Source organism: Triticum urartu, chromosome 1A, assembly GCF_056163025.1.
Source record: "Triticum urartu cultivar PI428250 chromosome 1A, HENAU_Tu73, whole genome shotgun sequence".
NCBI classification, from domain to species: Eukaryota; Viridiplantae; Streptophyta; class Magnoliopsida; order Poales; family Poaceae; genus Triticum; species Triticum urartu.
The window spans coordinates 589,094,071-589,107,689 of NC_141873.1; the positions used below are offsets into that span (position 1 = coordinate 589,094,071).

The window sequence follows — 13,619 nt, forward strand, 5'->3', positions numbered from 1 at the left end:
GCTCAAACGGATGTATCGATCTAACACTAAAATATGTCTTGGTACAAACGACAATGAATTCCGGAGTACATGGTCCGGTGTGGGCGCTGTCTACCGAAACAAGTCCAGCGTTCATAAATTTTAAAAAAAATCATGATTTAAATTTTTTGTGAATTTTGCGAAAAGAATCCGAATTTCAAAAATGTTCACGATTTGTTAAATTCTCTAAATTTCAAGAACTCTTCATGAATTTTAAAAATGTCCACGAATACTAAAAATGTTACAAATTTGAAAAAATATTTTTGGATTTTGAAAATGTTCATGAATTTGAGTTAAGTTTCGGATAAAAATATCAATTTCCAAAAATGTTCATGATTTGAAGAAATATTGTAAATTTCAAAATTGTTCACAAATTTGAAAAAGTGTTCCCATGTATCCAAAACTGTTTCTGAATTTGAAGTCAAAGAATGATAAATATGAAAAGAAAGGGAAAAGAAAGAAAAAGAACAAACAAAAAGGAAAATAAATAAAAAGATAAGAGAAAATTAAAATAAAAAATAGAACAAATTGAAAGAAATAAAAAGGAACTTTTCCAAAACCGGAAATGGAGTCTTCTGGAAAAGTCTACTTGGGCCGGCGTATGCGCCTTTGCTCCGCAAAGGTAGACCTATTAGGATTTGTGGTTCGACAGTTTGACGCTTAATGCATCATATAGGAAATTCCCTAATTCATGGTGTTACGATAAGAGTTCAACCGAGGAGACCTCATCCCTAGCCATCCCTAGTGCTGAAGGTGTCGGTTCGCCCCCAGCGCCAGCGCTGACGCCAAACAGGTCGGTTGGCCTAATAGCGCTCGCTTCACTAGGTGATTCGCTTGGTAGCCACATAAAAAGGGCGCTTATAGGCGCCGACGCACCGGCCGAGCGTTTCGGCCGGTCCAGCCCAGGCCATCCGATGTGAGCCACGCGGCCATTGGATTCAGGCAAAAAAAAACATATCACCCCAACTTTTTCTTCCTCGGGCAGTTGGCCTGGATCCGCATCTCCCGCTCGGGGAGCATGACACCGCGCCTCCTGTCCCCTCCGGTGGTCGTCCCCACCCTCGTCGGTCTTCCTTGTCGCCCGCCGGACCCTGCCCTCGCCGGCCGTCCTCGTCGCCGGTCCCTCACCCTTCCGGCTTCGTTGTCGCCTCGACCCATGCAACAGCTCCACCTGCGGTTGCAGCTCTTGACGACGACGGTTGTAGCTCCACCGCCCTCGCCATTGATGCTCGCTGCAGGAAAATACATCGACGCCGGCCGCGAGTCAACGCCATTTGAATGGATGTAGCAAAAAATTCACCGGTAGTAGCAAAATCAAACTATGGGGGCAGCTAAAATGTCGTTGCCGCCGTCGCCGCCTTCGCGAGGTCGCAACTCCGCCTTACATGGATGTACCAAAAAACTCCAACGGTAGTAGCAAAATCCTGCAGCGGTTGCAGCAAAAACATCATTATCGTCCTCACGAGGTCGCAGCTCTGTCTGATGGATGTAGCAAAAAGCTTTGCCGGTGGTAGCAAAAATCGGCTATGGTTGAAGCTTTTTGCGACACCTTGAAGCTTTTTTTCTATTGGCAGTAGACAGCCCCTAGCATTGGCATTCGGTGTTTGAAGCTTTTTCCAACGCTGGTTGAAGCTTTGTGCGATACCGGATGTAGCCTTTTGTCGTGGTAGTGGTTGGTTCTAGTATCTGTCGCCGCTGGTTGAAGCTTTTCGCCGCATCGGTTGTAGCTTTCCAGAACGCCGGTTATAGCAAAAATGCGATGCAGTTGTAGCAAAAACCAGCTGTGGTTCCAGCTCGCTTGTTGGTTGAAGCAAAAACCAACTGCGGTTCCAGCTTTTGCTTTGGTCGATTGTATCAAAAAAGTGGCTGGTTCCAGCTTCGGCGTCTGCTCGTCGGGGATGCAACCATAGGACTAGAAGGAGGGCAGTTCCAGCATAGGAGGAAGGTGGCGCTCGCCGGAGTAGGGCCGATGGAGCCAGCCTGGGGCATCTTGGGGTGGTTGCTGGCCATGGCGATGACGACGCAAGCAGCCTCGCCGGTCTAGCTTGGTTGCAGCGGCTGCGGAGGTCGCTGTTGTTGGAGTGGAGCCAGATGGGATGGATGGAACGGATGCCACGGCGGTGCTGCGGGGACGCGCGGCCGGCTTGCCGGCGTCGAGCTGAAAATTGGACGAAGGGAACGGACTCGCCGGCGTGGAAGATAGAGAACATAGAAGAAAGGAACGAGCGGTTGAGAAGATGAAGAAGATAAGGCAACAATTGGGGTGTGGCCCTATACTACGTGTCGCTCGGGGGTAGGAGGACCGCTTGCTCGCGTGGCCGCGACCGGCCGAGCGTTTGGTCCGTGCGCCGTCCCCAAACAGTGATAAAAATCACTTATTTTTCTATAGATAAAACAAAATATACATTCAAAATGTTCAATAATTTCAAAAAAACATATGGTTCTGAAACAAATCACAAATTCATAAAATGTTAATGAATTTTAAATTCGGAAATCTAAAAAAGGTTCATGAACTTTGGAAAAAGTGATCGCATCTCAAAAAATAATTAATTTGAAAACATTTCTCGAAATTAAAAATGTTCACGAATTTTGAAAATAGTTTATGAATTTTAAAAAGAAGTTATTGTCTTTAAAAATGGAATTGCAAGAAAATAATAATAATAAATCAAGACAGAGAAATGCGATCAGAAGTTTCTAGAAGCTTCACGAAACCGTGCAAGCTTAAGAACCCAAGTAGGAAGTACTTTGTATGTCCGGAATTAGTTGACATTTAGATAGATGTATCTATCTAGCACCGAAAAATGTCTAGGCACATATTATAGAGCGTCAATGAATTCCGAAGTAGATGGCCCGGCGTGGGTGCTGTCTACCGAAACAACTCTAACCGGCGCTAAAGGTGTCATACTCATTTTTTTTCTGACATAAAGGTGTCATACTCAGCTCAACCGAGTATGCTTCATGGTCCAGGCCCAACCAAGTGAACTTTCTAGATTGGGCTCCACCCCAGGTATTCTGGGCCGATTTTTTGCCTTGGGGCTTAGCGTCAGAGCATCTCCAACAGGCGTGCTAAACAAGCGTCGCGTCACAAATTTAGCCAGTTTAGCGCGCGCAACATGGCGGGTGGCTTCAGCGGGCGCGCAATAACCGCGCGCGCGGTATAAGGAGTTGGGCGTGTGGTCGGATTCGCTATCTCGCGCGGTGTATTTGGGGCGCCCGCTTCCGCGCGCGGCACACTCGAGCGCTCGCGCTGCACTATCTCTTCTCCGCCTCCTACGCCCCGCGCCGGCGGCGGCGCCGGCGAACTGCACGCCATGGACACACGCGCCGGCACCCCGCTCACCCCATCCTATAGCCGCGACCCCTCCACCGCTGCCGCCGCCGCAAACCCTAGCCCGGGTGGCGTTGGCCTCGCCTCCGCCAGAGCTCCTCCGACCATCGGCCTCGCGCGCGGCCTCTTCATGCCGCCGCGGATGACCTTTGCGGCGGGTGGCGTCGCGCCGGCGCCGACCCAAGCCGCCGCCCCCTCCTCATCAAAGCTCCCCAATGCGGCGCGGCCAAAGAAGGGCAAGACATCGGCGAAGAAAAACAAGGCGACGGATGGCTCCGGCACCTCCAAGGCGAGGAGGAAGAAGCTTGCAGGGCGTGCGACGGGCGCGGCGGCTACCAAAGCGCCGGCGAGCTCACCCGTTGAGCCGGCGGCCGACGCGCACAACATGTTCGACGAAATGCCCCCAAGGTAAAAAAATTCCAACTTTTCATTTTTTTGTTATTTTTTCAATGCATTCATATATAGATAGCTTATTTGCATTGTTCAAGAAACATTGTAGTCTCAATGATGATGCATACATGTCAACGATGGGTGTTGGCTCCAACAATTCGCATTAGTCTCAAATCAATGACATGCACTTCGAAGACCATGAGTTCGAGGTGGACGAGGAGGGTGAGGGCATTGTCGACGCACCGAAAGGAAGAGCGGGCAATTACACCAATGTCGATGACATCTTACTATGCAATACTTGGTTGCAAGTGTCGAGGGATCCATCCGTTGGAGATGATCAAAGTAGAGATGCTTATTGGGGGCGGATGAAAGAACACTTTGATGTTCACAACTTGAGTGGAATTGATCGCTCCAAGAGATCACTAAGGTCCCGATGGTCGACAATCAACTCGGATTGTCAAAGGTGGGCGGCCTGTCAAAAGGCGGTTGACAAGTTGAACCCAAGTGGCACAAATGAGGACGATAGAGTAAGTGGCATTTCATACATGTTCATCATACTTGTTGTTGGTGCTAACTTGCTTTGTTTTCATGTAGTACAACATTGCGCAAAACTTGTTCAAAGAAGAGGAGAGGACAACCAAGAAGGGGAAGATCAAGAAAGGAAGGGTATTTACCTTGCCCCATTGCTATAACGTGTTGAAGGATGATGAGAAATGGAAGAAGCGTGAAGATTTGGATGATTTGCATTTGAGCAACAAACGTAAGTGAACAATTAAGTTGGATGATGATGATGAGGAGGATGATGCATCAAGTGATGATGGCAAGAGAAGCCCCACACCCAACTCGGTTTCATACTCGAAGCCAAAGCGACCTGATGGGTGCAAGAAAGATAAAACCAAAAAGAAGAAGAGGAAAGGAGACAATGAGCTCAAAAATGCTATGGAAGCTATTATGAAGGCAAGAAAAGAAGCCAACGAGGTGAGGAAAATGGCAAGGAACCAAGATGCCGCGGCCGAGGAGAGGAGGTTGGCGGCCGATGAGAGGAGGGTGGCGGCCGATGAGAGGAAGGTGAGCAATGAGGAGTGAACTAGATTGTCGGAATGGGAGAAACACTTGTTCTTCTTGGACACATCTTACCTCAATGCGACGCAAAAGGAGTATGTCAATCTTGCTCGTGAAGAAGTCTCGATCCAAAAAAGAGCCATGGTTCGTGCAATGGGTGGCGGTGGCCTCGGCGCCATGGGTGGCGGTGGCATCGGCGCCATGGGTGGCATGGGTGGCTTCGGAGGTACACTAGTAGAAAACAGGTCTTTGGTCCAGGCCGGCTCAGCCCATTAGTCCCGGTTCAGTCCAGAACCGGGACCAATGTGGGCATTGGTCCCGGTTCGTGAGCCCAGGGGGCCGGCCGGGCCACGTGGGCCATTGGTCCCGGTTCATCTGGACCTTTTGGTCCCGGTTGGTGGGATGAACCGGCACCAATGGGCCTCGCTCCTGGCCCACCACCATTGGTCCCGGTTGGTGCCTTGAACCGGGACCAAAGGCTCCCCATTAGTCCCGGCTCATGCCACCAACCGGGACCAATGAGGTGCCTATATATACCCCTCGCTCGCGAGCAGAGCACCCCAGTGCTCTGTTTTTCTCTGGCCGAGGGGGAGAGGGCTTGGTGATGCTCTAGCTCACCTCCTATGCACACAAGGTGTTCGATGGAATGCCCGAACCACACTACTTAAGCTTTCTCCTCTCCAAGCTCGACCTCCAAGCTCCATTTTCCATAATATTTGTCTAGGTTTAGCGGTCCATCACGCCCCGTCCCCGTCTTCACCGCCGTCGATCACCCGCGCCGAGCTCATCGCCGGCACCACCGTGGTGAGCCTCTTGTTTTATCTTCTTTCTGAAAGGAAAAATATTCTTACTCGCATGTTTACATAGATACTTGTATTATTTTCTTACTTTTATTATTGCATCTTATATAGTGCGATGGTTTTGGTATCCGCCCCCGTCGGCCCTCGTCCTGTCTATGATTCGGATGTGGTATATATATTATCTTTATAACTATTGGTTCATTTATTGTTTACGAAAATTATGCCGACCAACGTGACATAGATTTTATTTATGTAGGATATATGTGAATCGGAAATGCCAACCGATCCTATTGTCGAGAGGTTAAATTTAGTTGAAGAAGAAAACAATTTGTTGAAGGAAAAAATAAAAAAATTGAGGAGGAGAAGATGATATTGGAGTTGCATGTTGCGGATGTCGTCGATGATCACAAGATCAAGATGGATGCAATGCGCTTGAAGATTAGAAAGATTAGAAAATATGCCATTCATACCGAGGCTTGGTATCATTATGCCGTTGGATCAATTGTTACCTTGGTTGCGATTATGATCGCATTTGTTTTCGCATTGAAATGTTTTACATAGTTTCAATGTATGGTTTAATTAATTAGATGCTCTAGAGAGCTATATGTTGTTAGATGAGAACTATGTATGCACTTTGGTTTTAATGTGATGATGAACTTCTATTAATTTGGACACTTAATTATATATAATGCATGCAGATGAACCGGCAATGGATGTACGGTGACAGACACACCCGCGAGTACATTAAGGGCGTGCATGAGTTTCTCGAAGCGGCGGAGGCAAACAAGCAGAATGGTTTTATGTGTTGTCCATGCACTGAATGTGGGAATACGAGGTCTTACTCTAACCGTAAAATCCTTCACTCCCACCTGCTTTACAAGGGTTTCATGCCACACTATAATGTTTGGACGAGGCACGGAGAAATAGAGGTTATGATGGAAGACGGCGAAGAAGAAGAGTACGATGACAACTATGTGCCCCCTGAATACGGTGATGTTGCAACGGGGGGAGCTGGTGAAGATCAAGAGGAACCAGACGATGTGCCCAATGATGCTGCAACGGGTGAAGCTGCTGAAGATCAAGAGGAACCAGACGATGTGCCCGATGATTGTGATCTCCGCCGGGTCATTGTCGATGCAAGGGCGCAATGCGAAAGTGAAAAGGAGAAGCTGAAGTTCGATCGCATGTTAGAGGATCACAAAAAAGGGTTGTACCCCAATTGCGAAGATGGCAACACAAAGCTCGGTACCGTACTGGAATTGCTGCAGTGGAAGGCAGAGAATGATGTGGCTGACAAAGGATTTGAGAAGCTACTGAAAATATTTAAGAAGAAGCTTCCAAAGGATAACGAATTGCCCGACAGTACATACGCAGCAAAGAAGGTCGTATGCCCTCTAGTATTGGAGGTGGAGAAGATACATGCATTCCCTAATGACTGCATCCTCTACCGCGGTGCATACAAGGATCTGAACGCATGCCCAGTATGCGGTGCATTGCGGTATAAGATCAGACGATATGACCCTGGTGATGTTAACAGCGAGCCCCCTAGGAAGAGGGTTCCTGCGAAGGTGATGTGGTATGCTCCTATAATACCACGGTTGAAACGTCTGTTCAGAAACAAAGAGCATGCCAAGTTGATGCGATGGCACAGTGAGAACCGAAAGAAAGATGGGAAGTTGAGAGCACCCGCTGACGGGTCGCAGTGGAGAAAAATCGAGAGAAAGTACTGGGATGAGTTTGCAAAGGACCCAAGGAATGTATGGTTTGCTTTAAGCGCGGATGGCATTAATCCTTTCTGGGAGCAGAGCAGCAATCACAGCACCTGGCCCGTGACTCTATGTATGTATAAGCTTCCTCCTTGGATGTGCATGAAGCGGAAGTTCATTATGATGCCAGTTCTCATCCAAGGCCCTAAGCAACCCGACAACGAAATTGATGTGTACCTAAGGCCATTAGTTGAAGAACTTTTACAGTTGTGGAATGGAAACGGTGTACGTACGTGGGATGAGCACAGACAGGAGGAATTTAACCTTAAGGCGTTGCTGTTCATGACCATCAACGATTGGCCCGCTCTCAGTAACCTTTCAGGACAGACAAACAAAGGATACCACGCATGCACGCACTGTTTAGATGACACTGAAAGTATATACCTGGACAAATACAGGAAGAATGTGTACGTGGGCCATCGTCGATTTCTTCCGACCAACTATCAATGTCGAAAGAAAGGCAAGCATTTCAAAGACGAGGCAGATCACCGGAAGAAGCCCGCCATGCGCACCGGTGATCACGTGCTTGCTATGGTCAATGATTTACACTATGTAATCTCTGGAAAGGGTCCCGGTGGACTAGCTGTTCCGAATGACGCTGAGGGACACGCACCCATGTGGAAGAAGAAATCTATATTTTGGGACCTACCCTACTGGAAAGACCTAGAGGTCCGCTCCTCAATCGACGTGATGCACGTGACGAAGAACCTTTGCGTGAACCTGCTAGGCTTCTTGGGCGTGTATGGGAAGACAAAAGATACACCTGAGGCACGGGAGGACCTGCAACGTTTGCACAAAAAAGACGGCATGCCTCCGAAGCAGCATAAAGGTCCTGCTAGCTACGCTCTTACGAAAGAAGAGAAAGAAATCTTCTTTGAATGCCTGCTCAGTATGAAGGTCACGACTGGCTTCTCGTCAAATATAAAGGGAATAATAAATATGCCAAAGAAAAAGTTTCAGAACCTAAAGTCTCATGACTGCCACGTGATTATGACGCAACTGCTTCCGGTTGCATTGAGGGGGCTTCTACCGGAAAACGTCCGATTAGCCATTGTGAAGCTATGTGCATTCCTCAATGCAATCTTTTAGAAGGTGATCGATCCAGAAATCGTACCAAGGCTAAGGAGTGATGTGACGCAATGTCTTGTCAGTTTCGAGCTGGTGTTCCCACCATCCTTCTTCAATATCATGACGCACGTCCTAGTTCATCTAGTCGACGAGATTGTCATCCTAGGGCCCGTATTTCTACACAATATGTTCCCCTTTGAGAGGTTCATGGTAGTCCTAAAGAAATATGTCCGTAACCGCGCTAGGCCAGAAGGAAGCATCTCCATGGGCCATCAAACAGAGGATGTTATCGGGTTTTGTGTTGACTTCATTCCTGGCCTTAAGAAGATAGGTCTCCCTAAATCGCGGTATGAGGGGAGACTGACTGGAAAAGGCACTCTTGGAAGAGACTCAATAATATGCAGGGACGGATATTCTTGGTCTCAAGCACACTACACAGTTCTACAGAACTCTACCTTGGTGACCCCGTATGTCGATGAACACAAGAACAGTCTGCGCTCCAAACACCCGGAGCAGTGCGACGACTGGATTACATGTGAACACATCAGGACTTTCAGCAGTTGGTTGGAAACACATCTCAGAGGTGACAACACTGTTTGTGATGAGTTGTACTTGTTTTCCAGGGGACCATCTTTGACTGTATTGACTTACAAAGGATACGAGATAAATGGGAATACATTTTACACGATCGCCCAAGATCAAAAGAGCACCAACCAAAACAGCGGTGTCCGCTTTGATGCAGCAACCGAGAGCGGAAAGGACACATATTATGATTACATAGTGGATATATGGGAACTTCACTACGGACCTGATTTTAAGGTCCCTTTGTGTAAGTGCAAATGGGTCAATCTGTTAGGCGGCGGGGTATAGGTAGACCCACAGTACGGAATGACAACAGTGGATCTGAAAAATCTTGGGTACACTGACGAACCGTTCGTCCTAGCCAATGATGTGGCATAGGTTATCTATGTGAAGGACATGTCTACCAAACCGAGAAAAAGAAAAGATAAGGAAGCGAATACATCATACGATGAGCCAAAGCGCCACATAGTTCTTTCAGGAAAAAGGGACATCCTGGGAGTGGACGGCAAGACAGACATGTCTGAAGATTATGAAAAGTTTCATGAAATTCCTCCCTTCAATGTCAAGGCTGACCCAAGCATCCTGATAAACAATGAAGATTATCCATGGTTACGGTGCAATAAGCAAATGACACAAGCGAAGAAAAAGCGAAGACTTTCTCCCGCAACTTTGTAACACACGAACATGCTACCATTATCCGTTTTGTACATGCACATGCTATGTGGGTGAAATTATGATACCATCCCAACTTTCAACTTTTTCAGAGTTCATTTGAAATGCTTTCATGTCTTATGGTTCGGCCCTCGTAATACCATGACCATTAGTCCCTGGCCCATGCCAACTTTCAACTTTCAACTTTCTAAAACTAATGGCACTAACAGAAAGTTTATAATTTTGCTCCTCGCCCCTGGCCCATGACCATTAGTCCCGGTTTGTGCCACAAACCGGGACTAAAGGGTTGGTCCTCGTTGCGAGCAAAGTTTAGTCCCACCTTGCCAACCGAAGGGGGCTCACACCGGTTTATAAGCCCTTCCCTCTCTGCCTTGTTGAGCTCCTCTCAAAGTGCAAATAGATGCCCTAATAGAGAAAAGTTTAACCTAAATTCATAGTGAATTTCTCTGAAATTCATAGAAATTTACTAGGAATTTAGGTTGAATTTTCTCTATAAGCGCATCTATTCTCATCTTTTAGTAAGTTAATCACAAACTTGTGATTCAAACAATTTTCAAAAAATTCAAATTTTAACTATTCAAATTTGAAAACTAATGGCACTAACAGAAATTTTATAATTTATTTAAAACTAATGGCACTAACAGAAAGTTTATAATTTTGCTAACCTAAAAGCAAACAGAATTAAAAACTAAATCAAAAAACAAAAGAAAATAAATAATGCAAAAAACAAATAAAAAAACAGGAAAAAAACTATTTTTATAGTAAAGTTAATCACAAAATAAAATAAATAAAGCAACAAAGAAAACAAAAAAACTAAAAAAGTGTTTTCAAATTTGAAAACTAATGGCACTAACAGAAAGTTTATAATTTTTCGAAAACTAATGGCACTAACAGAAAGTTTATAATTTTGCTAACATAAAAGCAAACAGAATTAAAAATTAAAGCAAAAAACAAAAGAAAATAAATAATGCAAAAAACAAATCAAAAAAACAGGAAAAAACTATTTTTATAGTAAAGTTAATCACAAAATAAAATAAATAAAGCAACAAAGAAAACAAAAAAACTAAAAAAGTATTTTCAAATTTGAAAACTAATGGCATTAACAAAAAGTTTATAATTTTTCTAAAACTAAAAGCATAAAGAATTAAAAAATAAAGCAAAAAACAAAAGAAAATAAATAAAGCAACAAAAAAAAATGCCACCTACTGGGCTACCACGGCCTGAATACGACTAGAAACCCTACCATGGGCCAGGATTCAGGCCCAGTAGGCCCACAGGCATTGCAGTGACAGATTAGGCCCAAAAGCCTGTAGTTGAGAGGAGCTCAGGAGGGTGGGCGCAGCAGTGCTTATAAACCACTCCCGAGCCCACTCAACTAGCGAGGTGGGACTAAACTTTTGGGCGCGGGGCAGCACAAGGCCATTGGTCCCGTGACATGAACCGTGACCAATGCCCCCTTTAGTCCCGGTTGGTGCCACCAACCGGGACCATAGGCCTCTGCTTCCCGCCCTTTCGGCTGCTGAAAAGAGACCTATGGTCCCGGTTGGTGGCACGAACCGGGACCATAGGTGTGCATTGGTACCGGTTCGTGCCACGAACCGGGACCATTGCTCTGGGTATATAAGGTAGCACTTGTGAAAATTTCGCCAACCGCTCCCATTCCCCCCCGACGCCCCCAGGCCGTTCGTCGTCGTCGTCGCCGCCCCAAGCCCGTCGTCGCCTGCTCCCCGTTGCCGTCGCCCCGCGCCGCCGCAGGCCTTGTCCCCGTCGCTGCTTGCGCCGTCGCCGGCCTCCTCCTCGTCGCTGCATGCGCCATCTCTGGCCCCCTCCCCGTCGCCCCGCGTCACGTCGCCGGCCTCCCCCGCGCCGTCGCCGGCCTCCTCCCCGTCCCCGGCCTCCTCCCCGTCGCGCCCCCAGTGATCTCCCCTCTTCCCATCGATCCCTGTCGCTCTGACCATCGCCGCCGCCGCCGCTGCTCTCTGTGTGTGATAAATTTTTTCATATGTGTATGTGTATATGCTCATATATATTTGGATTTGGCTATGTATGTATGTATATGCTCATATATATGTATGTATGTATATGCTCTCTGTATATGGATTTGGCTATGTATATGCTCTCTGTATATGCTCATATGTATGTATGTTCATATAGCATTTTTTCTATATATGAATTATTTTTTTGTTCATGGATATATGCTAAAGAAAACGAGGGGGGTGATAGATGACGATGAGGGGTCGAGAGGGGGACGAGAGGTCGAGAGGGGTCGAGGGGAGAAAAAAAATGTTATCAGGGACGAGGGTCGTCGAGGGGTCGAGAGGGGTACGAACCGGGACCAATACTCTGTGTATATAAGCAGGACTTAGAAAGAAGAAGAGGAGAGGAAGAAGAGGAGAAATAAATAAGAATAAGAAAAAAGAAGAAAAAGAAGAGGAGAAGAAGAAAGGAATAGTGGAGAAGAAGAGAAAATAGAATATATTCTATTTTTTCTTCTTCTCCACTATTCCTTTCTTCTTCTCCTCTTTTTTTTCTTCTTTTTTTCTTCGATCTTCTCCTCTAGCTATTCCTTTCTTCTTCTCCTCTTTCTTCTTCTTCTTCTTCTTCTTCTTCTTCTTCTTCTTCTTCTTCTTTTTCTTCTTTTTCTTCTTAATTTTCATTGGGAACGAGGGTGTCGAGGATCGCCGAGGGATCGAGGGTCAGGAACTAGGGTAGAGGGTCGAGGGTCGTTAAGGGGTCAAGGGTCGAGGGTTTCAGGGTCGAGGGTTCGAGGGTTCTATAGGGTCGAGGGATCGAGGGTCGAGGGTTCCAGGGTCGTCTAGGGGTCGAGGGTCCAGGGTCGTCGAGGGTTCGAGGGGTCGAGGATCGCCGAGGGGTCGAGAGAGGTTTCCTAGTGTCAAAGTATTGAAGAAATCCATGGCTTCATCATTAGCCGGAAGTAACCAGGGCATGACGAAGTCCTCCAAAGTTATTTTGGAATGGTGTCCCGGATAGGATAATTTGCCTTTTTGTATGAATTTCAGCAAAGGCCTTCGAAATAATGATATTTGGAAGGTTCTTGCTGAACTTTGTACCAAAAAGCGAATTATCCTATCTAGGACTCCGTTCCAAAATAACTTTGGAGAGCTTCGTACCATCATGCACCTGTTACTTTCGCCTAATGATGAAGACATGGTTTTGTTGAATCCTTTGACACTAGGCAACCTCCCGACCCCTCGGCGATCCTCTCGAACATGAGAGGAAGAAGAGGATCACCGAGGGGTCGAGGGTTCCAGGGTCGTCGAGGGTTCGAGGGGTCGAGGATCGCCGAGGGGTCGAGAGAGAGATTTCCTAGTGTCAAAGTATTGAAGAAATCCATGGCTTCATCATTAGCCAGAAGTAACCAGGGCATGACGAAGTCCTCCAAAGTTATTTTGGAATGGTGTCCCGGATAGGATAATTTGCCTTTTTGTATGAATTTCAGCAAAGGCCTTCCAAATAACGATATATGGAAGGTTCTTGCTGAACTTTGTACCAAAAAGCGAATTATCCTATCTAGGACTCCGTTCCAAAATAACTTTGGAGAGCTTCGTACCAGCATGCACCTGTTACTTTCGCCTAATGATGAAGACATGGTTTTGTTGAATCCTTTGACACTAGGCAACCTCCCGACCCCTCGGCGATCCTCTCGAACATGAGAGGAAGAAGAGGATCACCGAGGGGTCGAGGGTTCCAGGGTCGTCGAGGGTTTGAGGGGTCGAGGATCGCCGAGGGGTCGAGAGAGAGATTTCCTAGTGTCAAAGTATTGAAGAAATCCATGGCTTCATCATTAGCCAGAAGTAACCAGGGCATGACGAAGTCCTCCAAAGTTATTTTGGAATGGTGTCCCGAATAGGATAATTTGCCTTTTTGTATGAATTTCAGCAAAGGCCTTCCAAATAACGATATTTGGAAGGT

At 46.6% G+C, this 13,619-nt stretch overlaps 1 long non-coding RNA gene across 1 annotated transcript; it reads left to right on the plus strand.

Moving 5' to 3' along the window:
- The first annotated feature begins 5,358 nt into the window (after window positions 1-5,358).
- Window positions 5,359-6,217, plus strand: LOC147993184 (uncharacterized). Its single transcript, XR_015615461.1, has 3 exons — window positions 5,359-5,602; window positions 5,710-5,767; window positions 5,855-6,217. It is a non-coding gene; the product is annotated as an uncharacterized LOC147993184 (long non-coding RNA).
- Window positions 6,218-13,619: the final 7,402 nt, after the last annotated feature.